At 34.9% G+C, this 10,087-nt stretch overlaps 1 long non-coding RNA gene across 1 annotated transcript in view; it reads left to right on the forward strand.

The window, feature by feature from the left end:
- Positions 1-850, forward strand: part of LOC309866684 — a 242,323-nt gene extending 241,473 nt beyond the window's left edge. The window contains exon 4 of the long non-coding RNA XR_014312754.1: positions 788-850. This is a non-coding gene — a long non-coding RNA (uncharacterized lncRNA). The remainder of the gene's footprint in view (positions 1-787) is intronic.
- The last annotated feature ends 9,237 nt before the right edge of the window (positions 851-10,087 follow it).

Here is a 10,087-nt window from a genome sequence, read left to right on the forward strand (position 1 = left end):
TATATGACCCGTGAAGCACTACTTCTGTTAAATTTATTCATTTGTTTAATCTAAAATTATTGATTATATTCCAAATGTCAAATGCTATTTCTTATCTATATTTTAATATGCAGAATTTGATTTGTATGGAACACAGACATATAGCTCCCTTCTACCCATTGTTCACAACTTCATTCACAGCCAGACTTCTTGAAAATTGCCTTTGTTTTCTTTACCTCTTGTATATATTGTTCAACTCATTTAAGCCTCAACATTACAGTGAAAATGTTTAAAAAAAAAAAGAACTCAAAAGTAACAAAAGATCAATTAAAGATAAACATCAAAATGGATGTTGCTGGTGTCAGGTCAGTATCAGGTAATGTCAGTAGACTGATAAGAGGTTGTGGTAGTTATGCGAATAGCAAACAATGCTAAATACTCTCCAACCATCCTGTTTCCCTAGTATCCTAAAACAACTTGCTGCTCATTTTATTTAGCATAGGATACCTTTGAGATCAAAACTCAGTAATTGAGCAAGTAACCATATTAGAACCAATACCAGTTGTTTGAGCTAGAACAAAAACCCATCTCTGGTAAGTACATTGTCACTGATATATTCAGCCTGATTGGAAGTGATCCTGTACTTCTGGTCTGGTATTCTCAGTATATATTCCCATATATTTTCTCTATATTTTTGACAATCTAAATTAGCAAAAGTTTGCAGTTGTTCGGTTGTTAAGCTTTCTTCTCTAAAATTAGACTTTGAGATCCTGCTTTCTATCAAACTAGGATCTAACTCCTTTTATAGGTCTGGAGGCAATGGGTAATGACTTGAAGACATTTGGCTTACCAACACAAGACAAGACTTCAGACAAGTAAATCCCCCAAAATGTTACATGGTAAATCAATGTATTCCTTTCCAATTACATTTTTTTGTGATATGTGGAAAACGTTGTAGTTTAAAGTTCTCATTTAAAGTCCTATATTTCTTTCTTTAAATATATCTCTTCTATGAAATAGTAACAGAATGTGAGGAAGAAGGCAATGCAGATCCCCATAATATTTAGAATTGAAAAGAGGTTGTGAAAGAATTGTGATATTTTTCAGTGCACTGTGCTGTTTTATACTGCACATATAAAACATTTTATGCACTATAAATATTTTGTAACTTTAATTTGCTTTTTTTACAGCCTCTGCAGAATTATTTTATCAAGAAAGCAACAGAATTAATATCTGATTTGATACCTCCCAAATTCTAATTTTATGATGATTTGTTATCATAATATTTCTGAAAAAGGCATATCGTAAGTTTTAAAAGGAAAGTCATTTAACAAATGGGCTTAATACACCATTTTTTTTCCCCTAACAAGGCAGAAACATACCTTTTGGCAACAAAAGATAAAATTGTAAAGTCACTTTAGAAATAGTAAAGAAGAAAAAGTCTTGAATATTATGGAGTAAGAGATTAAGTTCCAATTGTCTTAGATGTTCCCAATCTTTCATGTATTCACAACAGTTCCTGGACATTTGCTGGGCATTCCATGCAAAGTCATGTCAATTTTAATTTATAACTTGATATGCTGCTTTAGATAGTGACCTGCCTTTATCTTGATAGTAATAATAGACTCTTTTCACAGTGACTTGCTGCTAGTTTTTATTCTATGTCATTCATTTGTCTTCCCTGGAAGAATATAAATGTGAGACAGGTGCTGTATGCCATAACAATCACTCTGTTTTATTCCTGGCATTAACTACTAGCATTGCTTACCGTTGTGAGTGGAGGTTTGAATTTTGTATGTCAGGTATGATGATCTTCTAATCCCGCTCTTTAGCCTGTTCCCTAATGCAATACTGAGGCCAATACATAGTTTTCAGTCTGGAGCATTTAAAACTCCAGTCAAATTATTTAACATGATAAATTAAAACACTAATCTTAATAGCGTCTTAACTTTTCAGTGTCAAAATTTAGTTCCATTTGATAATTTAAAATATTTCATGTCATCCAAGTGGTCCTGGGAGGCAAATATTATTTTCTACAACTCTGCTTTCCTCTGGAGTCATTCTTATTATAAATTCAAAACTTTCAGTGGGGACTATGTACCAGCCCGTCTGACTTGAGTGAAAGCATAAGGGTAGGGCACCTGGGTGGCTCAGTGTTGAAGCAACTGCCTTTGGCTCAGGTCATCTTCCCAGAGTCCTGGATTTGAGTCCTGCTTTGGGGTCCCCACTCAGGGTGGAGTCTGCTTCTCCTTCTCCCACTCTCCCTGCTTGCATTCCCTCTCTCGCTGTCTCCCTCTCTGTCAAATAAATGAAACCTTGGAAAACAAAAGTATAACAGTGAAAATGTAAATGCAATTCAACATTGATTGAGGGAACACCTGGTGATTAGAGAGGAAATCACGGAGAACCACGAATCAGCTAAAATATCTACCACTGAACAGCTTTAAATCTAGTGAAGAGGAGTAGACAAACATAGGCATGCTAGCAAAACGTACATAAGAACTGAGATCAGGTCCACGGAAAGAAAAATTGATTCAGATAAGGGTTTCCTTTCAGATAACTTGAGAGCTGAACAAGTCTATTGGAAAAAGAAGGCACCGTGTTAAACACAGACTTGTTGAACACAGGCAGGATAGGATCCCTGCCTTCAAAAAGCATATGTGTTTGTGTCTAAATATTTTTCTTCCTTTCTTTCTTTTTCTTTTTTTTTTCTTTTTTTTTTCCTTAATTGAATTAACTACTAAAATTGATGTAGATATCCGCAATGCTTCACAGGCACAAGAACCGTATCAGAAAAGAGTTTCCATTTTTGAATTGAAGGAAGCCATGAGTTCTAGAGGGAAATGTTCCTATATCTACAAAGTCCGAGGTCTGGGAGGCACATAAACTGGCATTCTCAGAGTGAAGTTTACGTTGGATACTTCAAATCCACCTAGGTTTCATCTTTGAAGTTTTGTGTTAGGAAAATAAAATAAAATAGAATAAAAGCTTGGAAGAAATACAGTTGTGTTGTGTTTAGGCAGTGTTGTTCAACATGTTGATCAAGAAAGCCATGGGTATGGGGCACCTGGGTAGCTCACTCAGTTAAGTGTCTGCCTTTGGCTCAGGTCATGATCTCAGGGTCCTGGGGTCAAGTCCCAAGCCCCCTGTCTCTTTTCTCAGGGGGGAGCCTGTTTCTCCCTCTCCCTCTGAGAGCCTCTTGCCGCTCCCTCTGTGTATGCACGTGCTCTCTCTCTCTGTGTGTCAAATAAATACATAAAATCTTTAAAAAAAAAAAAAAAGAAAAGAAAAGAAAAGAAAGAAAGCCATGGGTAATTTGACACTTTTATATGGTGTTATCATCAAGGGAGAGAGGACATAGGCAAGGCTCAGCTTTCTCTGTAAAGCAGCATGTTATGGAGATGGATTTTTACCAGAGTGTTTATTCAGTAAGCCTTAATTAAACCTCTACTATAATTCAGACACCTATGTGATATATGGATAAGCAAATAAATGCACTACAACAGAGCGATAGTGGTAATAAAAGGGAGTTTCCTCTTTGGGAGACCAATCAGCTTGCTGTATCCCTAAGTAATTCTTATCATGTAAACAGGATGTTCTAGAGGTGTATGTGTGTAACGTCTGTTTCCCATGTCCTATATGACATGGTCATAACCCATGACTACTTTCTGAATCATGGAGATCGTCTTAATATTGCAAAACTTCTGTTTTAGGCATACAAGTGATGAGTGGTACAGGGGAAGAAATTTTCTCTAGCCTGAGAAGGGACTTTATCAGCTTATTAATAGCAAATTTAAGGTAGTTCAGAAGGCAGAGAAAAGTGAACTTACTGAAATAAATTTAATTAAATGCTAGACAGAGTAAAAATTTCAGTGATGAGACTTCTGAAAAGGTAATCAGTACCTAATTAATAACTTTCAGATAATATCCAATATTTTGATTAGTTTAGGTCTGCAGAGTTATGAAATTTTAATAAGAAGGTCAAGAAGTATATTGTATACTGTAAAATTATAGTTATTGGCACAGCATCCACATTCAGACACTAAATAAGTATTTCTAGATAGGAATTTGATAGAACTGTGACTGCTTAATATGGTTATTTATTAAATGAGGAAGTGGAAATGTGAAAAAATCATGTTCATAACTGGTTTTAATCCACTTTCCTTTGTTCAGGCTCAACTGAAAGCTCTTGAATAATATTGTTAGTAATCAAAAGCTGAATGCAGGCTTGATTATTCAGACAATTTAGGGCTTTGTCAATCCTCTTCAAGAACATTCTGATGTGATCATGAAATGCAGTTCAATGTACAAAGTTAAATATAAATAGGATATGTTTACAGGTGTAAAAATATGACAGCTTCTTGATCAGGCTGTTATTTACATGACTGTGTTTGCTTTGTGAAAATTAACCAGGCTACGTGCTTATGATTTCTGCACTCTTTTGTATGTATATTGTGCTTCAAAAAACATTTCGTTAAAAACATTATGGTGCTATTTGTTGTCCATGATTATAACATATTCTCTAGTTATTGTTGAAGAGAATTGACTTCATGGACATAATATAAGAGATGAGAAAAAGTGTATTGAACTGAAAAATAAACAGAAATCAAGATGTGAAGGCTGATGTATATGGAAAAAACGTTTTGATTAGACAGTTTTGGTACTTTACAAACATTTTAAGTTTACCAGGCCTTTACAGGAAAGTTGTTTTCTTTACAGGAAAGTTGTTCTTTTTTATATGCCTATGACTGTCTATTTGCTTCTAACATGTATAATTTTCAATAAACATTTTTGTCAGTATTACATGTATAAATGGGAAATCATTTGCCTGTTGGTGGTTCTTGCTAAATTAAAAGTGAAGTAATATAGTGACATACTGGTTTGTAAATCATATAATTTGAATGTTGACCTATATCTAATACTAAGTAGATATATAATCTTGCATACAAAAATTCACATTCCTGGAACTATAATTAGGTCACCTATAAAGAGGAGAATGATTTATAAAACCTCTACCATATTTGAATACTTTGTTAGTATATTCTTCAAAAAAATCATCTGAAGCAAAGGTTTTGATGACTAATCAAAAGAACAGTGAATTTGGGGCACCTGGGTGGCTCAGTGGGTTAAAACCTCTGCCTTCGGCTCCAGTTATGACCCCAGGACTGGGGATCCAGCTCTACATCAGGGTCTCTGCTCAGCAGGGAGCTTGAGATTCTCCCTCTCCCTCTCTGCCTGCCTCTCTGCCTGCTTGTGATCTCTGTCAAATAAATAAATAAAATATTTTTTTAAAAAGAGAATATTGAATTTTTTTATTTTTTGGGTAAATATACACACACATTCAATGCATATTTTTCTAAAAAATTAAGAGAATAAATGAAGCTAATGTGTTCTTTGAATTGAGGAATCTTTCAGCAGTGACCTTAAACATATCAAGTGTCTCGGACCATGGAGTAATTGTAACCTATACGTTAAATCTACTTTATTTTAAGCTATACATATGAAAAGCTGTTCCTTTTTTTTTTTTTTTTTCATGTTATCTGCCTTGGAGTAAGAAATTATTCCTTTAAAAAAATGCTGGAATACTGACTACAGTGACATTTAGGGTTATCCATTAATTTTCTTTCTTCATAATTTTTTTTTATTCCAAGAATAAATGAATATTAATTTAAATTTGAAACCAGTGAGAGTAATAAAAAATAGAAAAAGAAAAACAGAGACAAAGAATGTTTGCCAGTAATCCGTGAAAATATTTTAATCCTCTTTGAATTCATTCACTTGTGATTTAAGCATAGCCTGTTTTTTTTACTATCACTTTAATTTCTCATATTTTATTCACAGAGGTATCTAATATTATCTGAGTTCACATATCCTTTTAGTTACCCAGGTATGCTGATAACACATTTCTCATGGCACATGGCAAACCCAATATGAGTTAGTCCTTAGGACTCATCACGGAAATTAACAGACCAGAAAAAATATGCTCATTTCATTAAATAATTGGGCATATGTTTACTTAGAGAAAACTGCTTTTGTTCCCTTTTTAGAGCAAAGATTTGAATATTAAAATGCAGATATGTTAAAATTATGTTTTCTTCTCTTTGGTGGGCAAGGAGTTGTTTAAGCAATACTAATGGAGCCATGGTGTGGGGACGGCTTTAGAAGGAACACAACATGTCTGAATGGAAAGAATCAAATTCTTCTGAAAGAGTACCTGAACTGTTTCTTCTCCAATCATGCTATGTATCTTTGGCTTTATCTAACATCTCTGTCTCTACAGTAAAACTACTTCAGGTAGAAACCAAGATAATCAGTCCAGAAATCCCTTAATATTTTACCTTTCCTCTGAGATGGACTCTTTGCTTCAGATCTGTTAAAGTTCTCACTCCCTCCCTTGGATTTAAGCAATCAGAAAAGCAGTATTCCAAGGAAGAACTGCCGCCCATGTTGAGTACCAGGAAATGGACATTATTTGGCTCTCCTTCTAAGAATAGTACATGGTGTCAGGATGTATATAAACCAGATACTCCAAAGTAATGTTATCTAAAGGAAGGATGCTGTCAGAAATCAACAGGCTGATATTCATAGAAACATGGTGATGATTCATTATTGGTGCCCACAAGCATATAAGTGGGCATAGAAGGAATAAAGTAGAAATTGCATACAGGGCCATGATACCCAGTTAACCCAGTTAACTTTCAGGCATTAGAAGGATTAAACTTCTTCCTTAGGATACTCATTCTGTGGCCTGAGTTCACATGTCATGAGTGGTAGCAGGTGGAAGAGTGGGACTCCTGGCAAAGGAGAAATTGAATACCCTACAGACCAGACTCAATGTTTGAGGTGGTTAAGGTCCTGAGTTAGAATAGACAGTAGACCAGATTCGACATATTGGGTGGAAACTGGTGGCCAGGCAAGTCAGGACATAAGAATAATGCAGAAATATTATATAATACTTACATATATTATACAATACCAGTATTTAATACCACCCAGGCTCACATTACAAGCTTTCTCATTGATCTGCTACACCCTGGACCCATCTCCCATCATCCCTTCTCACTTGCCCTCATGCAGTGTGGAATTCCAAACGAATGAAGAAGACCTTGTTTTCTGTACACACCAAACTGTATGATCATTTGGAGAAAGATGATAAGCTCCATTTGAAAGGATTATCAGAGTGAACATTTTATTAGGGAATTGGATCTTTAGCCCGGGAAGTCAGGAGAAGGATGCCAGCTAAGGTTGATTTGATTAGTGTCCATGAATTGAAGTAACTAAAAAAAATGGAACTAAATGAGTTCTCATAGCTCTGTCAATTTTGGGACAGAAGGGTGAATAATTCACCTCATCACTTTCTCCTTATGGCTACGTTGGATTTCAGTCTGTGCCCAATTCAAAAGAATAAACCAATGTTTATTCAAACATTATCATCAATCCAGCTGGGAAAAAAAATAGAAATCCAGATTTTCATTTAAGTTATTACAATTTATTTAAGTAATTTTAATTCTTCAAAAGAATGTGGGGAAAGCCAATGGCTGCTAACAACTCCAGCAATTCCAAGATGTACTTCTTCCTGACACTAGTTTGTCACTTGAGAGGTAGAATCCAGGAAGAAAGGGCAAATGCCAACATTTTTGGAGGCTGACTCGTCCCCATGACATTTTAATTCAGACAAGATTCCAAGCATAACAGAAATGATATTAGGGAAGCTGTTTCCAGAATAAATCTGCAACATCTAATGGGGTAGATTATTTAGGTAAGCATGGATCAGGCTGCAAACTTTACAAGGCTTTTCTAAAGTGGGTTCAGCCTGGAAGCCTAAATAATTCATAATGGGAAATGTTTTGAATTTACACTTGAAAATGACTATTGTGTTTAATGAAGCATGCATACAATATAATTTTATAGCATTGTTCTTACAAGGATGGATCACAACCGATTATAACTGTATTGTGAATACAATTCTCCATAAGTTACAGCCCAGTACATCCATGGGTGTGGGAAAAGATCCATGAGAATGGGACCAGTGGACAAGGAACCATGCTTGTAATACTGTAGGCTGAGAAATAAAGCCAAAAGATACATTTACATATCTCCTAAGAATTTAGAAACATTTCCTAAGAATTGCAATTGGAAAGCCAATTTTTCATTCTGTTTTCTACTTTTTATTTAATTAAGGTGTAGGGGGGAGGCCACAAAAATCTCCTAGCCAGAAAGTTTTATTCATGCTCTTTATACAATGCATACGGGACCTTATCTTTATCTTGGGAGGATTTTTTTTTTTTTTTTAATGTGGTTTACTCTGAAACTTTATGGTTCCACTTGTTTTTTTTTTTAATATTTTATTTATTTATTTGACAGAGAGAGATCACTAGTAGACAGAGAGGCAGGCAGAGAGAGAGAGAGAGAGAGGGAAGCAGGCTCCCCGCTGAGCAGAGAGCCCGATGCGGGACTCGATCCCAGATCCCTGAGATCATGACCTGAGCTGAAGGCAGAGGCTTAAACCCCTGAGCCACACAGGCGCCCCTACCTTGGGAGGATTTTTTTTCTGTGAAGGAGAAATTTGATAAAGACATAAATGTGAATGGTTTTTGTAGGTGTGTACATAAAACCATTTCTAATGTTCAGATTTTTTAAATGCTAGAATATTCATTTATTTATTGATGTGAATGCTATTGAATATCTAAAATCTTATCTGGTATTGTTAATAAACACAGGGTAAGCTTCAGGAAAAAATTCAAAGGAAAATTTTATTTTCACACCTTGAGTTACCAAACAATTACTTAGTATTAACAGTAACATTAACGTGACAAAATTGTCTGACCTACAAAATATCTTAAAATAAGAGATACTGAACATATAGGGGAGATTTAAATTATCATACAGGAGTTAGAGTTTAATTAGATTGGGCATTTTGTTATTTTCACCCCTTTAACCTGTGGTTAGGAGCTTTGGAGATAAGCCAACTTTATCGCAGGATTTTTAAAAATCAAGACACAATTGACATATAACACTGTGTGTTTAAGGTGAACAAAATATTGATTTCATACATTTATATTGCAATACAATTGCCATTTTAGCACTAGTTAACACCTCTATGGTGTCATATAATTATCGTTTCTTTTTGTGGTGGCAACAACTAAGATCTAGTCTCTTAGGAAGTTTAATGTTTGTAATACAGTTTTATTGCCTATAATCACTTTACTAAGTATTAGCTCTCCAGGACTTAGCTACTAGTTGACTTAAGCCACATCTCTCTCATTCCCCCACCTCAAGATCTGTTTTTTCAGTACCTGTGTGTATATGTGTATATCTATAGGCATTACCTCGATCAGTAGAATTATAGTTTGTTTTAAACTTTTCAATTCTGTTATAACTTTCTAACCATCTCCCTCCCCCTAAAAATCCTTACTTTGGAAAATTGTAAGCACCAACAGATAGGATAAATTAGAAAATTATAGCCATAAAGTATTTTTTAGGAACTCACATATTATACTGTTTTTGTAATTTTCCAATTCTATCATATCTCAAAGGTGGCCTTGCACAGACACTGAATAGAACAAGATAAACAATAAATCATCCCTCTGTAGATGAAGCCGGTATTCTGCCCAATCTCCAGCCTATAAGAATATACAAAACTCTGTCTTCCTAAGAACCAGCAAAGGTTTGAACTCTGACTAGGTTCCTTGCATCTCATTGCTGACCTTATTTGATCTTATCCTAAGATTTGCAACCAAATAGGATTTTGTATCACACAATTAAAACTATGTATTTGTATAATGTCATTATACATTTGTCTATATAAAAAAATCTTATATTAACGACAAGGTATTCATATGATTTTTGTTTTGGCCAGGACAGTCTTCTGTTTCTGTTGGTGTATAAGGGAATATTCTATTTGGTATAAATGGAAGCATAAGCTTAGTAAGTCTGTATTCCTGTAAGAAAATTTTATTAAGGGTACTCCCTGGCTTGTTGTTTTGTGAAAGAAGGTCATTTTGTTTTGTTTGTATTTTGGATTCAACAATGGCTGACATGGGTGATCATATCACCCATCCTTACTCTCTGTTTGACCAGGGAACTAGAGATCACATGCACAAGCAAA

The sequence above is a fragment of the Mustela nivalis genome, assembly GCF_964662115.1.
Source record: "Mustela nivalis genome assembly, chromosome: 6".
Classification (NCBI taxonomy): domain Eukaryota; kingdom Metazoa; phylum Chordata; class Mammalia; order Carnivora; family Mustelidae; genus Mustela; species Mustela nivalis.